Source organism: Artemia franciscana, chromosome 2, assembly GCF_032884065.1.
Source record: "Artemia franciscana chromosome 2, ASM3288406v1, whole genome shotgun sequence".
In the NCBI taxonomy this organism is placed as follows: domain Eukaryota; kingdom Metazoa; phylum Arthropoda; class Branchiopoda; order Anostraca; family Artemiidae; genus Artemia; species Artemia franciscana.
In genome coordinates this window covers 56,850,423-56,866,452 of record NC_088864.1, presented here as the reverse complement: position 1 = coordinate 56,866,452, position 16,030 = coordinate 56,850,423, and the positions used below count along the sequence as shown (strand labels likewise).

Here is a 16,030-nt window from a genome sequence, read left to right as displayed (position 1 = left end):
TGTGTCTCAGAGCTCTTATTTTAAATCCCGACTGGGTCTGATGACATTGGGGGGAGTTGGAGGGGGGAAACCTAAAATCTTGGAAAACACTTAGAGTAGAGGGATCGGGATGAAACTTGATGGGAAAAATAAGCGCAAGTCCTAGATACATGATTGACATAATCGGAACTTATTTGTTCTCTTTGGGGTAGTTGGGGGGGGGGAGTAAGTCTTAAAAATTAGAAAAATGAGGTATTTTCAACTTGCGAACGGGTGATCGGATCTCAATGAAATTTGATGTTTAGAAGGATATCGTGTCTTAGAGCTCTTATTTTAAATCCCGACCAGATCTTGTGATGGGGGCGGGGAGTTGGGAGGGGGAACCTAAAACTTGGAAAACACTTAGAGTGGAGGGATCGGGATGAAACATGGTGGGAAAAATAAACACAAGTCCTAGATAGATGATTGACATAAACGGAACGGATCCGCTCTCTTTTGGGTAGTTGGGGGGGGGGTTAATTCTGAAAAATTAGAAAAAATGAGGTATTTTTAACTTACGAACGGGTGATTGGATCTCCATGAAATTTGATTTTTAGAAGGATATCGTGGCTCAAAGCTCTTATTTTAAATCCTGACCGGATCTGGTGACATTGGGGGAAGTTTGGGGTGGGGAGACCTAAAATGATGGGAAACGCTTAGATTGGAGGGATTGGGATGAAACTTGGTTGGAAAAATAAGCAAAAGTCTTGCATACGTAATTTACATAATTGGAACGGATCCGCTCAATTGCGGGGGGGGGGGGGGGGTAATTCTGAAAAATAAGAAAAATAACGTATTTTTAACTTACGAAGGAGTGATCGGATCTTCATGAAACTTCATATTTAGAAGGACCTCGTAACTCTGATATCTTATTTTAAATCTCAACCGGATCAAACGTAATTGGGGGGGGGGCAGTTGGGGGGACCGGAAATCTTAGAAAATACTTAAAGCGGTGAGATCAGGATGAAACTGGATGGGAAGAATAGAAACCTGTCTAAGATACGTGACTGACATAACTGGACCGGATCTGCTCTCTTTGGTGGAATTGGGAGGGGGGAGGTAATTTTGAAAATTGAGGTATTTGTAACTTACGAAAGGGTGACCAGATCTTAATGAAATTTGATATTTAGAAGGATCTTGTGCTATAAAGTTTAACTTTAGGTTCTGACCTTCTCACAAGTGCCAAATGAGCTCTTGGCTCTTGGCTCTTCCGACCTCGTACCATATGAGCTCTCGGCTCTTCCGACCTCGTCCAAATGAGCTCTTGGCTCTTCCGACCTCGTACCATATGAGCTCTCGGCTCTTCCGACCTCGTCACAAGTGCCATATGAGCTCTTAGCTCTTGTTTTTCTCAGGAACGAATATTTTCCAGATTAAACTGTTTCCAATTACAAGGAATCCAGGATCAATTGTCCGTAATAACAAAATTTAGATCAGTAAACAGACTGCACTAATTCATAGGGACAGAATTTTTGCCTCATTTAATTTTTGAATGGTCTGTCATTTGTTTTTCGCTTCTTCTTTTTTATTTAGGGCTGAGTAAAGTTTGGCGGAGGTCCTTGCCGAAATATTTATTTATTTTTAACCTTAAGACCAACTAGGGCCACTTACAAAAAACAGAAAAAAAAAAAGAAAGAAAAAAAAAATATAGAACAAAAACAGATTAATCAATAACAAAAAAACAGTTCATTCAAATAACAATGGTACATTTCAACATGTCAAAATTTTTGTGTGTAAATCAAACTTGACCAAGACAGCCAAAGTTTCAGAGATAGGCGAAAAAGCAGCTCAGAAAGCACCAAAATGAGGGGATTATCCGGAGCAAGTATCCTTGTCTGGATAGAAAGAGAAGATTTTCTACGCAGCTCTGGAAAAGATGGGAGGCCACCACCAACAAACATTCCAGGTGCACTACAATTCAAAGGAAGATTAAGAAGCCACCGTAAAGAATTGTTATAAAAAAAAACCGAAGAGAATTCTCACAATTAACAGACAGAGATTGTAAAAAAGCTAGACCGTACAACGGAGTGCAGTAAGCTCTGAAAAGAAAGTATCTTACAGAAGGGTCGCAACTCCCGAACTTCCAAATGAGTAAGTTAGTCCTGCAGCAAAGCAAATGTGAAAGCGTATTAACATGAAGCTCATCACTCAGAGTTGGAGCCACCGTGATTCCAAGATATTTGTAGGATCCAACAAAAGATAATGACACTCCAGAAAGCCAAGCCATAGGGATATGTTTCAAAGGAGTTCCCCGGGGAATCAACCCAAACACTGGGTCTTAGCCGTGTTGAACACGATATCATTGGCTGACGCAAACTCATCACATACTGAAAGTAAATGGTTAAGTGCAGCAACTGTAGGAGCTAAAATAGCCAGGTCATCAGCATAACTCAGGTTATTGAAGCAAACACCACAAATGAAACAGCCAACCCCAGTTTGTGCCAAACGCAGGTTAAGATCATCCACATAAAGGCTATACAGCAACGGCGAGAGGACCCCACCTTGCCGCACACCATTCAAAACAGGGAAAGACTCACTGAAATAACCACTCCATTTGATTTTGAAACGCTGCACTTCAAACCAGTATTGAAGAGTTGCAATGAAACGACGGTCAACTCCTTTAGTGTGTATTTTGTCAAGGAGCTTCTCAAGGTTCACTCGGTCGAAATCCACCTTTGCATCAACGAAGCATGCAAACACAGGACTAGAAAAAAAGCCAAAAGTACTGCTCTACAGATTTAAGGATAAACACACAAAACTCAGTCGAAGATCCTTCTTTGAACCCAAATTTAATATATGCCTTGTGTTTTGCTTCGCTTTTTTTCAACTGGTTTTTATGTTTCTTCCTTTTTTTCCTTTTTTTTTATCAAACGTTATGGATAGTCAGTAGTGTTTTTAGCTGAAAATTCTAGGTTTTTATCTGAAAATTTTGTTTTTTAGCTGAAAATTTCAGTTGATTATACTATGTTTGTCTTTTCGCTTCGCTTCTTTTTTCAACTGGTTTATATGTATTTTTTAGCTAAGTTTTAGCTGGAAATTTTAGGTTTTCAGCTGAAAATTTTAGTTTTTAGCTAATTATACCAGCTTTGTCTTTTCACTTCGCTTTTTTTTCAACTGGTTTTTATATACTCATGGTTTTTTTTTTATCAAACGTCATAGATAGTCAATATGGTTTTTAGCTGATTTTTAGCTGAAAACTTTAGGTTTTTAGCTGAAACTTTTGGTTTAGCTGAAAATTTTAGCTGATTATGCCAGCTTTGTCTTTTTGCTTAGCCTTTTTTCAAGTGGTTTTTATGTATTCTACGTTACTTTTTAAACGTCATGGATAGACAGTGTGGTCATAGAATATATTTATGTCATTTTCCCGTTAACTCATTTACCTCTTAAAATGCTCAGGAATTTCACTTTTTTTCTTTAAGATGTATTTTATCCCTTTTCCTTAATAAAAAATATGTTGGAAAATAGAGCTTATATGGAAAATGCTCGCTTGAATCCTGGGTACGTAAAAAAAAGTTTGTATAAATGTTTGATTGTCCATAAAAGTATACCTGTGAAACATGTTTTTCAGTTTTCTGCTGTCATGTACAATTTATGTCGTGTAACATAACCAAATCCAGAATAAAAAAAAAAAGATTGTCTGTATAAAAAATATGGAAGGGTATATTCCATCTGATTGGTTCTTCTATGTGAATTTTTAAGCCAGAAAGATCTTGGTACTTCAAGATTGTTATTCAAAATAATTGGCGCTTGAAGCAAATTACACGTGCTATAAAGAAAGTCTGCAAACACAGAGGCTTCAAAAGCTATCTGAATGGTGTCGCCATCTTACGATTCACTTTGGAAAACAAAAGGCCTAAACTCTCAGTTTCGAGCACTAAAAGGAATAAAATAATAAATTAAAATAATTAGGAATGGTATTGGAATTAGTAAAGAGAAAAGCGAATAAGATGATTGACTTTAAGGATAAAAGAAAAGAAATCAAACAATACAAATAAACAAAGGGGTAATTCAATAAATCAGTAGAATAATATAATATAATAAGGAGTGAAATAGGAACCAACTATAAAAATATTGATTAAATAAAATAAAGAGTAAAATGCATAGCAAAAAATTAAAAGAACCATTACAACCCCCTGGTGTTCGATTACTTGTGCTGTCTGCAATCCCCTTATGTGACGTCCTCTTATAACTCTGTGCTATTATGGCAAGAAAGAATGTTTTTTATTTATTTATATTAAGTGTCCTATTTTTTCATCCTGTGTATCATAGAGCCCTTATTGCTGCTAATAATAGTTTTTTGGTCTCAGGGCAAACACCTTTTGGATGTGCGTTTGCTGCTAAAGAGTATTCAGAGAAAACCCATGAGACATTATATTTTATATTGCATTTGATCAAACATAAAATAGGGGGGGGGGTAATTATTCCGTCCTGTAAATAGTCTTTAAAGGCAATAAAACAATAAAGAATGTGCACATTTTTGCACTGAAAGCTTGGAAAATATTGAATATTAATTATTCAATGATGTCGCAGCACTAACTCCCTCATGGTCCACAGAATAGATTATGTTTACGCCCATGCTTCTGGTGTATATCAACGAGCCTAGTTTATCACCCATCGGGAACCACTGATGCACACGAAACGAAATATCGTACATTTCACTACTGAAGTCCTGATGCGCTTTCGATAGACAACAAGCATGGTTTAAGCACATTTTATGTTCTGTCATGTCATTTTATATTCTGTCACTATAATTTTTTTTTAGAGTGACCGGACAAAAAGATACCCTTAACCCATAGTAAGTGAATACGTTTATAACGAGAGAAGTGTAGCCTATAGAGAGATTTTACTAAATATAGGCCCGTTCACAGATTTTAGTTTGGAGGAAGAGAGGGTACATAGTCGTTATGGAAATTGTTACATGGTTCCTTGGTCCAGCTTTCTGTGGTCGTATGTAAGTAAATATAGGCTACTTTGAATTTTTAGCAGTTCTCTAGCCGGGAGGGATCTAATAATAGTGTGCACAAAATCGAAAGGCATTAAAGACTTTTCCAGATATCAGACATAGTTTTTGTCTTTAGATTTTATGCAACCGAGTAGCTCAAGCCAAGGTGGTCGTATTTGACTGCTATTTTGAGTAGGCCCCCTTGCATTTGGATATTATAGTTCTAGTGTATCAAATATATGGAGAAATATTTAATTTGAGCTATAAATTTACAATGTATGGGGGGGGGGGCAAAGTGAAATTAACTGCTTTTTGGAATGAAATAAGTATTCTAGGATTTAAAAAAAAACTAGAATTTATAGTGTTTTGTTTTGAGTTGGCCTAACTGTACAATAATACATCCATATTGGCTAGTCATTACATATTAAAGACCAAATACTCATAGGGGTGATTTCATGTAGACTAGAGCTGGAAACAATGTGTAATTTTGGTGAATTTTCTGTGACCTCACATATGAGATAGTTAAAAAATATAAACAATTTAGATTCAGAATTTTACCCTGAATCCAAACATAACATTCATTTGTATCAGATATGAACTTGCCATCACCCTTCTTATATGCAAATATAGACCTTGAGTTGTTTATAGGCACTGAATTCTCCGTAAGTCCCTTTTTTCCTTAAATTGATTTAAAAGATATCAAAGTAAGGAAAAAATCATTGTATATAGACAATTCAGGGCACACAACTACACATTAGGGGGGTGATATTAGAGTATCTGAGCAAGCAAAAGATTGCTAAAACGAGGATAAACTACAATTTCACTGATTTTGTTATACATTTGACTGGAGTGGTTTTCAGCAGTGGCGTTCTTGCAAATTTTTTTTGTAATTTTTTAACGCCTTTGCATTAAAATATATTATTTCCTAGAAAAAATCAAACTGTATTTCTTTTTAGTGCATTTATCCTAGGTAAAACTTTTAAGGGGCTCTTTGTTCTCTTCAGATGTTGTTGGTCTAGATCCTTGATTCCTAGTGTGAGGCACACACCCCACCGGTGGGGCATGATAATATTTTTGTGGGTCGTGGGTGGAATTTTCACCCTTCGGCTGACTTCACAGCCTTTATGAAATATCTTTTTATTTGAATGGCGTCGCTCTGTAATGCATTTAAGGAGCACAAAAAACGTTACAATGACGTTGTACATTGCATAAAAGGGATATGCGTTTAACTGAACCCAAGTAACGTAGCTTCCGTGCAACATGACCCCAATTAACGGAACCCTTGAGGCACTGAACCCCAGCCCGTCATACTGAATCCACATGCAACTCAACCCTATTTAACTGAACGCTCATGCAACTAGACCCCTGTGCAACTCAGCCCTTGTTTAACTCAACCCCATTTGACTGGAACGTCGTGCAACTGATCCCCCCTAAAACTGGGCCTCGTACAACTCAGCCCACATGATCCAGCTACACGAAGGATAAGTTGGATGGGGGATCAGGTGCACGGAAGTTCAATTACACCTGGGGTCAGATGCACGATGGTTCAGTAGAAAGAGGTTCATTTATACGAGGGTTCAGATGCAATCCAAATAATATTTTCTGCTTATATAAAGAAAACTTAGAAGACGATCCAGAAATAGATATCGAGTTTATGGCCTTTTAAGTTTTCTACAGGCGATTACACGTAATATTTTGAATAACAAAATTTAAACACCACGGGAGACGCCTCAGGATTGTAGAGATGTTTTGGTGGGAAATGGCTCAAAATCGGTTAGGAATCACGGGTCTAGATAAATATAACTTTAAGGAGGGGATCTACAATACAAATTAGGACCCAGTAATTTGTGTCCAAGCAAATATCCTTCTTTCAATCCTACCTTCTCCTGAGGGCGCAAGTCTTGTTTGGTTAATTATACCTTAAGAAACAGAACTGTAACCCAAATCTGGTCCTGCAAAGGCTCCATAATTTAAATTCCTCCCCTACTTTTTTTAATGTATGAACAGTTATATCGGAAGTAGGCTACTTCTTCCAGTCAAAACCAGTCAAACAGGATGAAAAACCTGTGACTCCCTCCGTGCTGTGTACACACGTTTAGCAACAAATCAATATCTTGCTCACCAATTCCTGAAAATTTTGCACCAAAGCCATAATTAAGGAGCCAAATTGTCACGTGTGCCACAGGGGTCGCACCTTTGACCAATTACTGGTCTAACGCATTATGCCAAGAGCGAAAAAAAATTACCAGTGGATAAAGTCAAAAGTATTCAAAACACGCTAAAAAGATCTATTTTTATTTTTGTAAAACAAAATGTCTAAATCCTTAATTATATGAACCGTATCCAACTCACTAATCTATTTCGGCGAATTTTGCAACAAATTTCCTTCAGACATTCCCTAGAGTAGCCAAACAATGATTTTGGGATCTGAGTGGAGCAATTTTCAGGGGGTGCAGGTATAGGGGGCTGCGAGCAGAATTTCCACATTTTGGGTCCTCAAACTAGGCAGATTGAAAAATCCTCGTGCGAATGTTATTTCAACAAGTTGCAGAAGGTCTAACATTCTTTCAAATCTTCCTCGGAAGCCTATGCTTTAGATTTGTTTTTCAGATAGTTTTTGGTCCTTGTCTCTGGAACTGCACAGGCCATGGACCCTATAAATAAATTTTGACCATTAAAAAGCACTGGAAATATAAACTAGCAATTAAATCATCCTTCCTCGTTCGTGTTGTTGGGAAAAAGAAAAAATTCCACCTACAGAATATACTTTACTGTCAACTGTATGGGTATGAATGTGTTGCAGAGGGGAAGGGCTACTGGTATCAGAGTATACACACATCAGATCCTCGGAATCCAGCCTCCGTGCCACATGGTGCACTCAAGCATCTGTCAAATTCCCGAGCGGGGTAACAGGGCAATACAAATGTGTTTTCAGAAAGGTACGAAATATGCAGCTGCCCGGAAGTCGCAAGAAGTAGTTATAGCTGTCACAAGTGATTGTTGTACTGGTAGCAAGTAGTATAGCAGTTGCAACTAGTTGCAGGTAGTAGTGGTCCCAGGTGGTAGCAGCAATCAAAATGGTGATAGCAGCAGTGGCAGTGCGTAGTAGGCTAATTTTCAAATAATTATAATTATAATATAATTTAATTTTAATTTAATATAATATAATTTTCAAATAATAATAATTTTCAATTTCGTAGTGGCAAAGGCATTACCACTGTGTAGTAGTACTATTCTTAGTGTCATTTGTTTTTTTAACATACCCCTCAACACAAATTGAAAGTTTCAAATTTATACCCTTAGCTGTTGCTTAGACATTAATGATAAGCCACTTTGCTCACCCTAGAGGTTCATGTCATCCTCAAAGGCATAATAATTTGACCTATCGAAATAGGTACATAAAAAGTTATGATTGGACATCCGGGATAGCATAGCTATAAATTCCATGGAAAAGTGGCAGGCTGCTCTTTGATTCCTTTGAAAATCTTAAATGGGGGACTAGAATTTATAATTTCTGATTAGATGAGCCCCATGTCTATTGGAAACATTCAAGAATTATGCTTAGGTTACATCTCAGAAAACCAGTTTCATAGCTAAAAATCAATTGGTTGATGATGCATTGCGTTGGACTTGAATAAATCCAGCTATATATTTGCATATCAGGGGTGGGGGTTAGCCTAGGTTGGGATAGGTTTCCATAATTTTTTTTCTAAAGTATTATTTCATTACCATGTTCTGTTATTTTTCATTAGGATTAGCCTAGCTACAATTCTTGGGTGTTTTGCCAATAACCATCAAGTACCGAAACGATGTATAAATAAATATTGAATACATTTAAGGCTTAAGGGTCTTTACTACCGACATTTACTTAAAATCATAACATAATTCTTGGAATAAGACTGTTTTTAAAGATCATATTCCAATGCATTTCCATGATATTGGCCTATTATGTTTCGTTTTTATGGCACTTGGTGTTAACCAAGTGACATATAGCAATCGCAAACTCTGTCGGTCTATCTGTCGGTCCCGGTTTTGCTACTTTAGGCACTTCCAGGTAAGCTAGGACGATGAAATCTGGCAGGCGTATAAGGGACCGGACCATATTAAATTAGAAATAGTTGTTTTCCCGATTTGATCATCTGCGGGGGAGTGGGGGCCCGTTAATTCGAAAAAAAGTTAAATATTTTTAACTCACGAACGGTTGATCAGATCTTAATGAAATTTGATGTTTGGAAAGATATCATGTCTCAGAGCTGTTATTGCAAATCTAAATTCTGACCAGATCCTGTTCTGGTCAGAATTTTAAATTCTGTCCAAATTTTAAATTCTGACCAGATCCTTTGACATTGGGGGGAGTTGGAGGGGGAAACTCGAATTCTTGGAAAACGTGAAAATTGGTGTATTTTTATCTTACGAATAGGCGATCGGATCTTAATAAAATATGATATTTAGATGGAATTCATGTCTCAGAGCTCTTATTTTAAATCCTGACCAGATCTTTTGACATTGGGGGGAGTTGGAGGGGGATATCTTGGAAAACACTTTGAGTTGAGGAATCGGGAAGAAGCTTGGTGAATAGAATAAGCAAATATCCTTGACACTTGATTGACGTAACCGTACTGGATTCGCTCTCTTTGGGGGAGTTGGGGGGAGGGGCTCAGTGATGTGGCGAGTTTGTTGCTTCTGGACGTGCTAGGACGATGAAAATTTGTAGGCGTGTCAGGGAGCTGCACAAATTGACCTGATAAAGTCGTTTTCCCAGATTCAACCATCTGAAGGGCTAAAAGGAGAGGAAAAATTAGAAAAAAATGAGATATTTATAGCTTACGAGTGGGTGATCGGATCTTAATGAATTTTGATATTTAGAAGAACATCGCAACTCAGAGCTCTTATTTTAAATCCTGACCGGCACTAAGCCTCTGATTTTCCTTTTAAATCAATCTTAAAAAGAGCTCTTACCATATGAGCTCTTAGCTCTTCTGGCCTCGTCACAAGTACCATATGAGCTCTTAGCTCTTGTTTTCTTATGAGAACGATCTTTCTGTTCCCCCCCCCAAATGATACCCCTGACTTCTGTCCTCAGCCGATATCTCGTTTTACATCCATGCTTCCTGTGAATATGTACCTTGTGCAATGCTTCTTGTTAATAATCCAAGAACGATTGAAAACGTGATATATCAAGCTTACCGATCTCCTTCAGAACAGATAAGATTCATTTTGATCCGTTGCGAGTTTGGAGGTTTTGAACATCTGAAAAAACCAATATTTCTGTAGTCGGGTTTTGCAGTTGTTAGACAATAAACTTGAGAGGCAAGTTTGAAGTTTCGGGAATTGTTTCGTTTGAAGTGAATTATGTTTTAATGTCAAATAGCTTTGTATTTCAGCCGAAACATCGTTTTATAGAACATAACTGAAATTTAAATATTTAGCTTGATTATTTTAATTTCAGAGGGAAGGTTCCTTATGGTCAAATATTTAAAATAAAATAAAATTTAACCCAAAATCATTTTTCAACTAAAAATGCTGGTGAGGGTTTGACTATCTTGGAAAATGGTTGATCTAAGTAGAGAAAAAGTTCAATTATACTTGAATTTGTGGTAGAAGTGACTATTGTATTCTTAAAGAACATAAAAAAGGCATCGAGTGGTATGTTCAATACACGCTCGAGAAGTGAAGTTCGGTTAATGTTTACCATGTTGGTAAAATTCCAGTTAATTGACTTCTTGCTATTTTAGAAAGTGTTTAGGTGAGGAAAATGAAACACTGTTTAGGTGAGGAAAATGATCGTTTAACTTCGCAAAAATATCTGACAAATAACACAGCTTGGATAGCCACGAGTCATTTTGAAAAAAGCAGCAACTTCAAATTTTCATTCAGTTAAAAATATTTCGATCTCGTTCTTTAATAACAATATTTTTTTTTAAACTTTGACCTCTTGACAACCATCTTACTTCTGCATGTAAAAACAAAGTTGTGTAGTTGAAATCTGTATCCTTACAGATATTTGAAAATAAGCGACTGTTAAGGGCATGTCTCTTAACAAAATGTATGACCTTAACAGCATCCTGAAGGACATAGTTCAATTCTGGTGCTATTTTTTTGCTGCTGCCTCTTGGTGAATAAGGCAATGAGAAAAAGTTATATGATCATAATGAACAGCTTGAAAAAATGATTTAAAACCAATATTCTTGCCCGTCATCGCTCTTGCACCATCTGTTTTCGGTTTCGGTTTCGGTTTTCGGTTTCTGGTTATTTCGGTTTTAAGAGATTGAAAAAATAAATCTACATTTTTTATAAATTTCTATAACATTTCCTGTTTTATAGTAAATGTATACAAGATATTATAATGATCGGAATAGAAATGCTGTTGAAATGCGGAATGCAGAAATGCAGGATAGAAATGTCTTTCCGAACCAGAAGATTTTATGATATATTTGTCTACGATGATTGTTATTTTTCTTTATAACAATAATTTTACAGCTTAAAAAACATTTTTTGTTAAATTGTATTTTTACCACTCGCGACCCCATAATTTTGCTACGCAACCCCAAATGGGGTCGCGACCCATAGTTTAAGTATCCCTGGTCTATACTATAAGATGTATCAAAGTCTTCCTTTTATCTTTGAATGCTTTAAGAAGATTCAGGCTTCCAGAATGCTGTTTTAGGAGTAAAAATTAATTTCTTAGGGAATTCCTCAAGACTGAGTATTAGCATCAATTCATTTTGTTCTGTATGGTAATGATTTACCCAATATCATTCCAATCGGTAAAATAGAAGTATTAACGAAAATCATTTGATGTGTAAAAAGAGGCTTTTGTCCTGCTTTCCTAAAAAGTAAATAATCTCAAAAATAAGGGGGTTTTGAGTATTCACGACATAAATTATATCAAAGAGCAATTGTATAATATTATATTACGGATGAATTTCTACGTCATAGACAATCGATGTAAGGGATGAGGGGGGGGGGGGGGTTATCGTCTATTACGTCCGTTTTTGACTATACAAACCTGAATAAAATATTTTTTCGTACTATTTTTTCCTGGTGTGTCATATTTTCCCCAATAATCATCTTTTCGCTTGTATGTTTTATTTATTTAAATTTTTGTTTACATATATATTTTTATCGATCTTTGTATTTAGCCTATGTATATTTTACTTTTATTTTTCAGCCTTGAAAGACCACTTTTTCCATTTCCTTCACTTTAATTACACTGTAGTCACCGGAGAAAAAGAATACTTAGCCTACCAAAGTAGCTATTGTCAAATTTTAACTTAAAAAAGGAGTAGAAAAGATGTATCACTGCCTAATCAAACCAGGTGAGAGAACTTAAAGCATTTTTCTAAAGTTTTTTTTCTCAGGAACGAATATTTTCCAGATTAAACTGTTTCCAATTACAAGGAATCCAGGATCAATTGTCCGTAATAACAAAATTTAGATCAGTAAACAGACTGCACTAATTCATAGGGACAGAATTTTTGCCTCATTTAATTTTTGAATGGTCTGTCATTTGTTTTTCGCTTCTTCTTTTTTATTTAGGGCTGAGTAAAGTTTGGCGGAGGTCCTTGCCGAAATATTTATTTATTTTTAACCTTAAGACCAACTAGGGCCACTTACAAAAAACAGAAAAAAAAAGAAAGAAAAAAAAAATATAGAACAAAAACAGATTAATCAATAACACGCAAACAAACCCCAGCAAAAAAACCTCAGCAAAAAAAAAAAAAAAACAGTTCATTCAAATAACAATGGTACATTTCAACATGTCAAAATTTTTTTGTGTAAATCATACTTGACCAAGACAGCCAAAGTTTCAGAGATAGGCGAAAAAGCAGCTCAGAAAGCACCAAAATGAGGGGATTATCCGGAGCAAGTATCCTTATCTGGATAGAAAGAGAAGATTTTCTACGCAGCTCTGGAAAAGATGGGAGGACACCACCAACAAACATTCCAGGTGCACTACAATTCAAAGGAAGATTAAGAAGCCACCGTAAAGAATTGTTATAAAAAAAACCGAAGAGATTTCTCACAATTAACAGACAAAGATTGTAAAAAAGGTAGACCGTACGACGGAGTGCAGTAAGCTCTGAAAAGAAAGTATCTTACAGAAGGGTCGCAACTCCCGAACTTCCAAATGAGTAAGTTAGCCCTGCAGCAAAGCAAACGTGAAAGCGTCTTAACATGAAGCTCATCACTCAGAGTTGGAGCCACCGTGATTCCAAGATATTTGTAGGATCCAACAAAAGATAATGACACTCCAGAAAACCAAGCCATAGGGATATGTTTCAAAGAAGTTCCCCGGGGAATCAACCCAAACACTGGGTCTTAGCCGTGTTGAACACGATATCATTGGCTGACGCAAACTCATCACATACTGAAAGTAAATGGTTAAGTGCAGCAACTGTAGGAGCTAAAATAGCCAGGTCATCAGCATAACTCAGGTTATTGAAGCAAACACCACAAATGAAACAGCTAACCCCAGTTTGAGCCAAATGCAGGTTAAGATCATCCACATAAAGGCTATACAGCAACGGCGAGAGGACCCCACCTTGCCGCACACCATTCGAAACAGGGAAAGACTCACTGAAATAACCACTCCATTTGATTTTGAAACGCTACACTTCAAACCAGTATTGAAGAGTTGCAATGAAACGACGGTCAACTCCTTTAGTGTGTATTTTGTCAAGGAGCTTCTCAAGGTTCACTTGGTCGAAATCCACCTTTGCATCAACGAAGCATACAAACACAGGACTATAAAAAAGCCAAAAGTACTGCTCTACAGATTTAAGGATAAACACACAAAACTCAGTCGAAGATCCTTCTTTGAACCCAAATTTAATATATGCCTTGTGTTTTGCTTCGCTTTTTTTCAACTGGTTTTTATGTTTCTTCGTTTTTTTCCTTTTTTTTTATCAAACGTTATGGATAGTCAGTAGTGTTTTTAGCTGAAAATTCTAGGTTTTTATCTGAAAATTTTGTTTTTTAGCTGAAAATTTCATTGTCATACTAGCTTTGTCTTTTCGCTTCGCTTCTTTTTTCAACTGGTTTATATGTATTTTTCGTTTTTTTTTTTCAAATGTCATGGATAGTCAGTACGGCTTTTAGCTAAGTTTTAGCTGGAAATTTTAGGTTTTCAGCTGAAAATTTTAGTTTTTAGCTAATTATACCAGCTTTGTCTTTTCACTTCGCTTTTTTTTCAACTGGTTTTTATATACTCATGGTTTTTTTTTTATCAAACGTCATAGATAGTCAATATGGTTTTTAGCTGATTTTTAGCTGAAAACTTTAGGTTTTTAGCTGAAAATTTTGGTTTAGCTGAAAATTTTAGCTGATTATGCCAGCTTTGTCTTTTTGCTTAGCCTTTTTTTCAAGTGGTTTTTAGGTATTCTTCGTTACTTTTTAAACGTCATGGATAGACAGTGTGGTCATAGAATATATTTATGTCATTTTCCCGTTAACTCATTTACCTCTTAAAATGCTCAGGAATTTCACTTTTTCTCTTTAAGATGTATTTTATCCCTTTTTCTTAATAAAAAATATGTTGGAAAATAGAGCTTATATGGAAAATGCTCGCTTGAATCCTGGGTACGTAAAAAAAGTTTGTATAAATGTTTGATTGTCCATAAAAGTATACCTGTGAAACATGTTTTTCAGTTTTCTGCTGTCATGTACAATTTATGTCGTGTAACATAACCAAATCCAGAATAATAAAAAAAAGATTGTCTGTATAAAAAATATGGAAGGGTATATTCCATCTGATTGGTTCTTCTATGTGAAATTTTAAGCCAGAAAGATCTTGGTACTTCAAGATTGCTATTCAAAATAATTAGCGCTTGGAGCAAATTACACATGCTATAAAGAAAGTCTGCAAACACAGAGGCTTCAAAAGCTATCTGAATGGTGTCGCCATCTTACGATTCGCTTTGGAAAACAAAAGGCCTAAACTCTCAGTTTCGAGCACTAAAAGGAATAATTAAAATAATTAGGAATGGTATTGGAATTAGTAAAGAGAAAAGCGAATAAGATGATTGACTTTAAGGATAAAAGAAAAGAAATGAAACAATACAAATAAACAAAGGGGTAATTCAATAAATCAGTAGAATAATATAATATAATAAGGAGTGAAATAATAAAAATATTGATTAAATAAAATAAAGAGTAAAATGCATAGCAAAAAATAAAAGAACCATTACAACCCCCTGGTGTTCGATTGCTTGTGATGTCTGCAATCCCCTTGTGTGACGTCCTCTTATAACTCTGTGCTATTATGGCAATTTATTTATATTAAGTGTCCTATTTTTTCATCCTGTGTATCATAGAGCCCTTATTGCTGCTAATAATAGTGTTTTGGTCTCAGGGCAAACACCTTTTGGATGTGCGTTTGCTGCTAAAGAGCATTCAGAGAAAACCCATGAGACATTATATTTTATATTGCATTTGATCAAACATAAAATAGGGGCGGGGGAAGGTAATTATTCCGTCCCGTAAATAGTCTTTAAAGGCAATAAACAATTAGCCTCTTTGCAATTCTTCTGGCATCTGAAGGTAGGCACATGCATGAGGGCTGGCTTTTTTAGGTAATTAGATTTATTTCTCTGTAAAAAAAAACCTTTATAATGTGTTTTGCTGAGGGAAACTATTAATGATGAAATTTTACACAGCTTTCAAGTTTCATCGAACTTGCGAATTAGGCGGGATTTGCTAGGGAATACAAATTCCGAGGACGCATAAAAACAAACTACGCAACAATATATTCTGATAATTAGGAATGGTAATGAAATTAGTAAAGAGAAAAGCGAATAAGATGATTGACTTTAAGGATAAAAGAAAAGAAATGAAACAATACAAATAAACAAAGGGGTAATTCAATAAATCAGTAGAATAATATAATATAATAAGGAGTGAAATAGGAACCAACTATAAAAATATTGATTAAATAAAATAAAGAGTTAAGAGTTATTAAAATAATATCAATATGGATAATAGCTGATGAGTAAATATACTTTCAATAATTGATTGAGATAGGTTCCTTTTTCTGGGGGGGGGGGGGTATTATATATGTACATAGTGGAT

At 35.8% G+C, this 16,030-nt stretch overlaps 1 long non-coding RNA gene across 1 annotated transcript; it reads left to right on the top strand.

Annotated features, from left to right (window-relative positions):
• Positions 1 to 4,773: 4,773 nt before the first annotated feature.
• On the top strand, positions 4,774 to 15,422 carry LOC136043816 (uncharacterized). The gene is made up of 3 exons (XR_010621726.1): positions 4,774 to 4,969; positions 12,132 to 12,279; positions 15,315 to 15,422. It is a non-coding gene; the product is annotated as an uncharacterized LOC136043816 (long non-coding RNA).
• Positions 15,423 to 16,030: the final 608 nt, after the last annotated feature.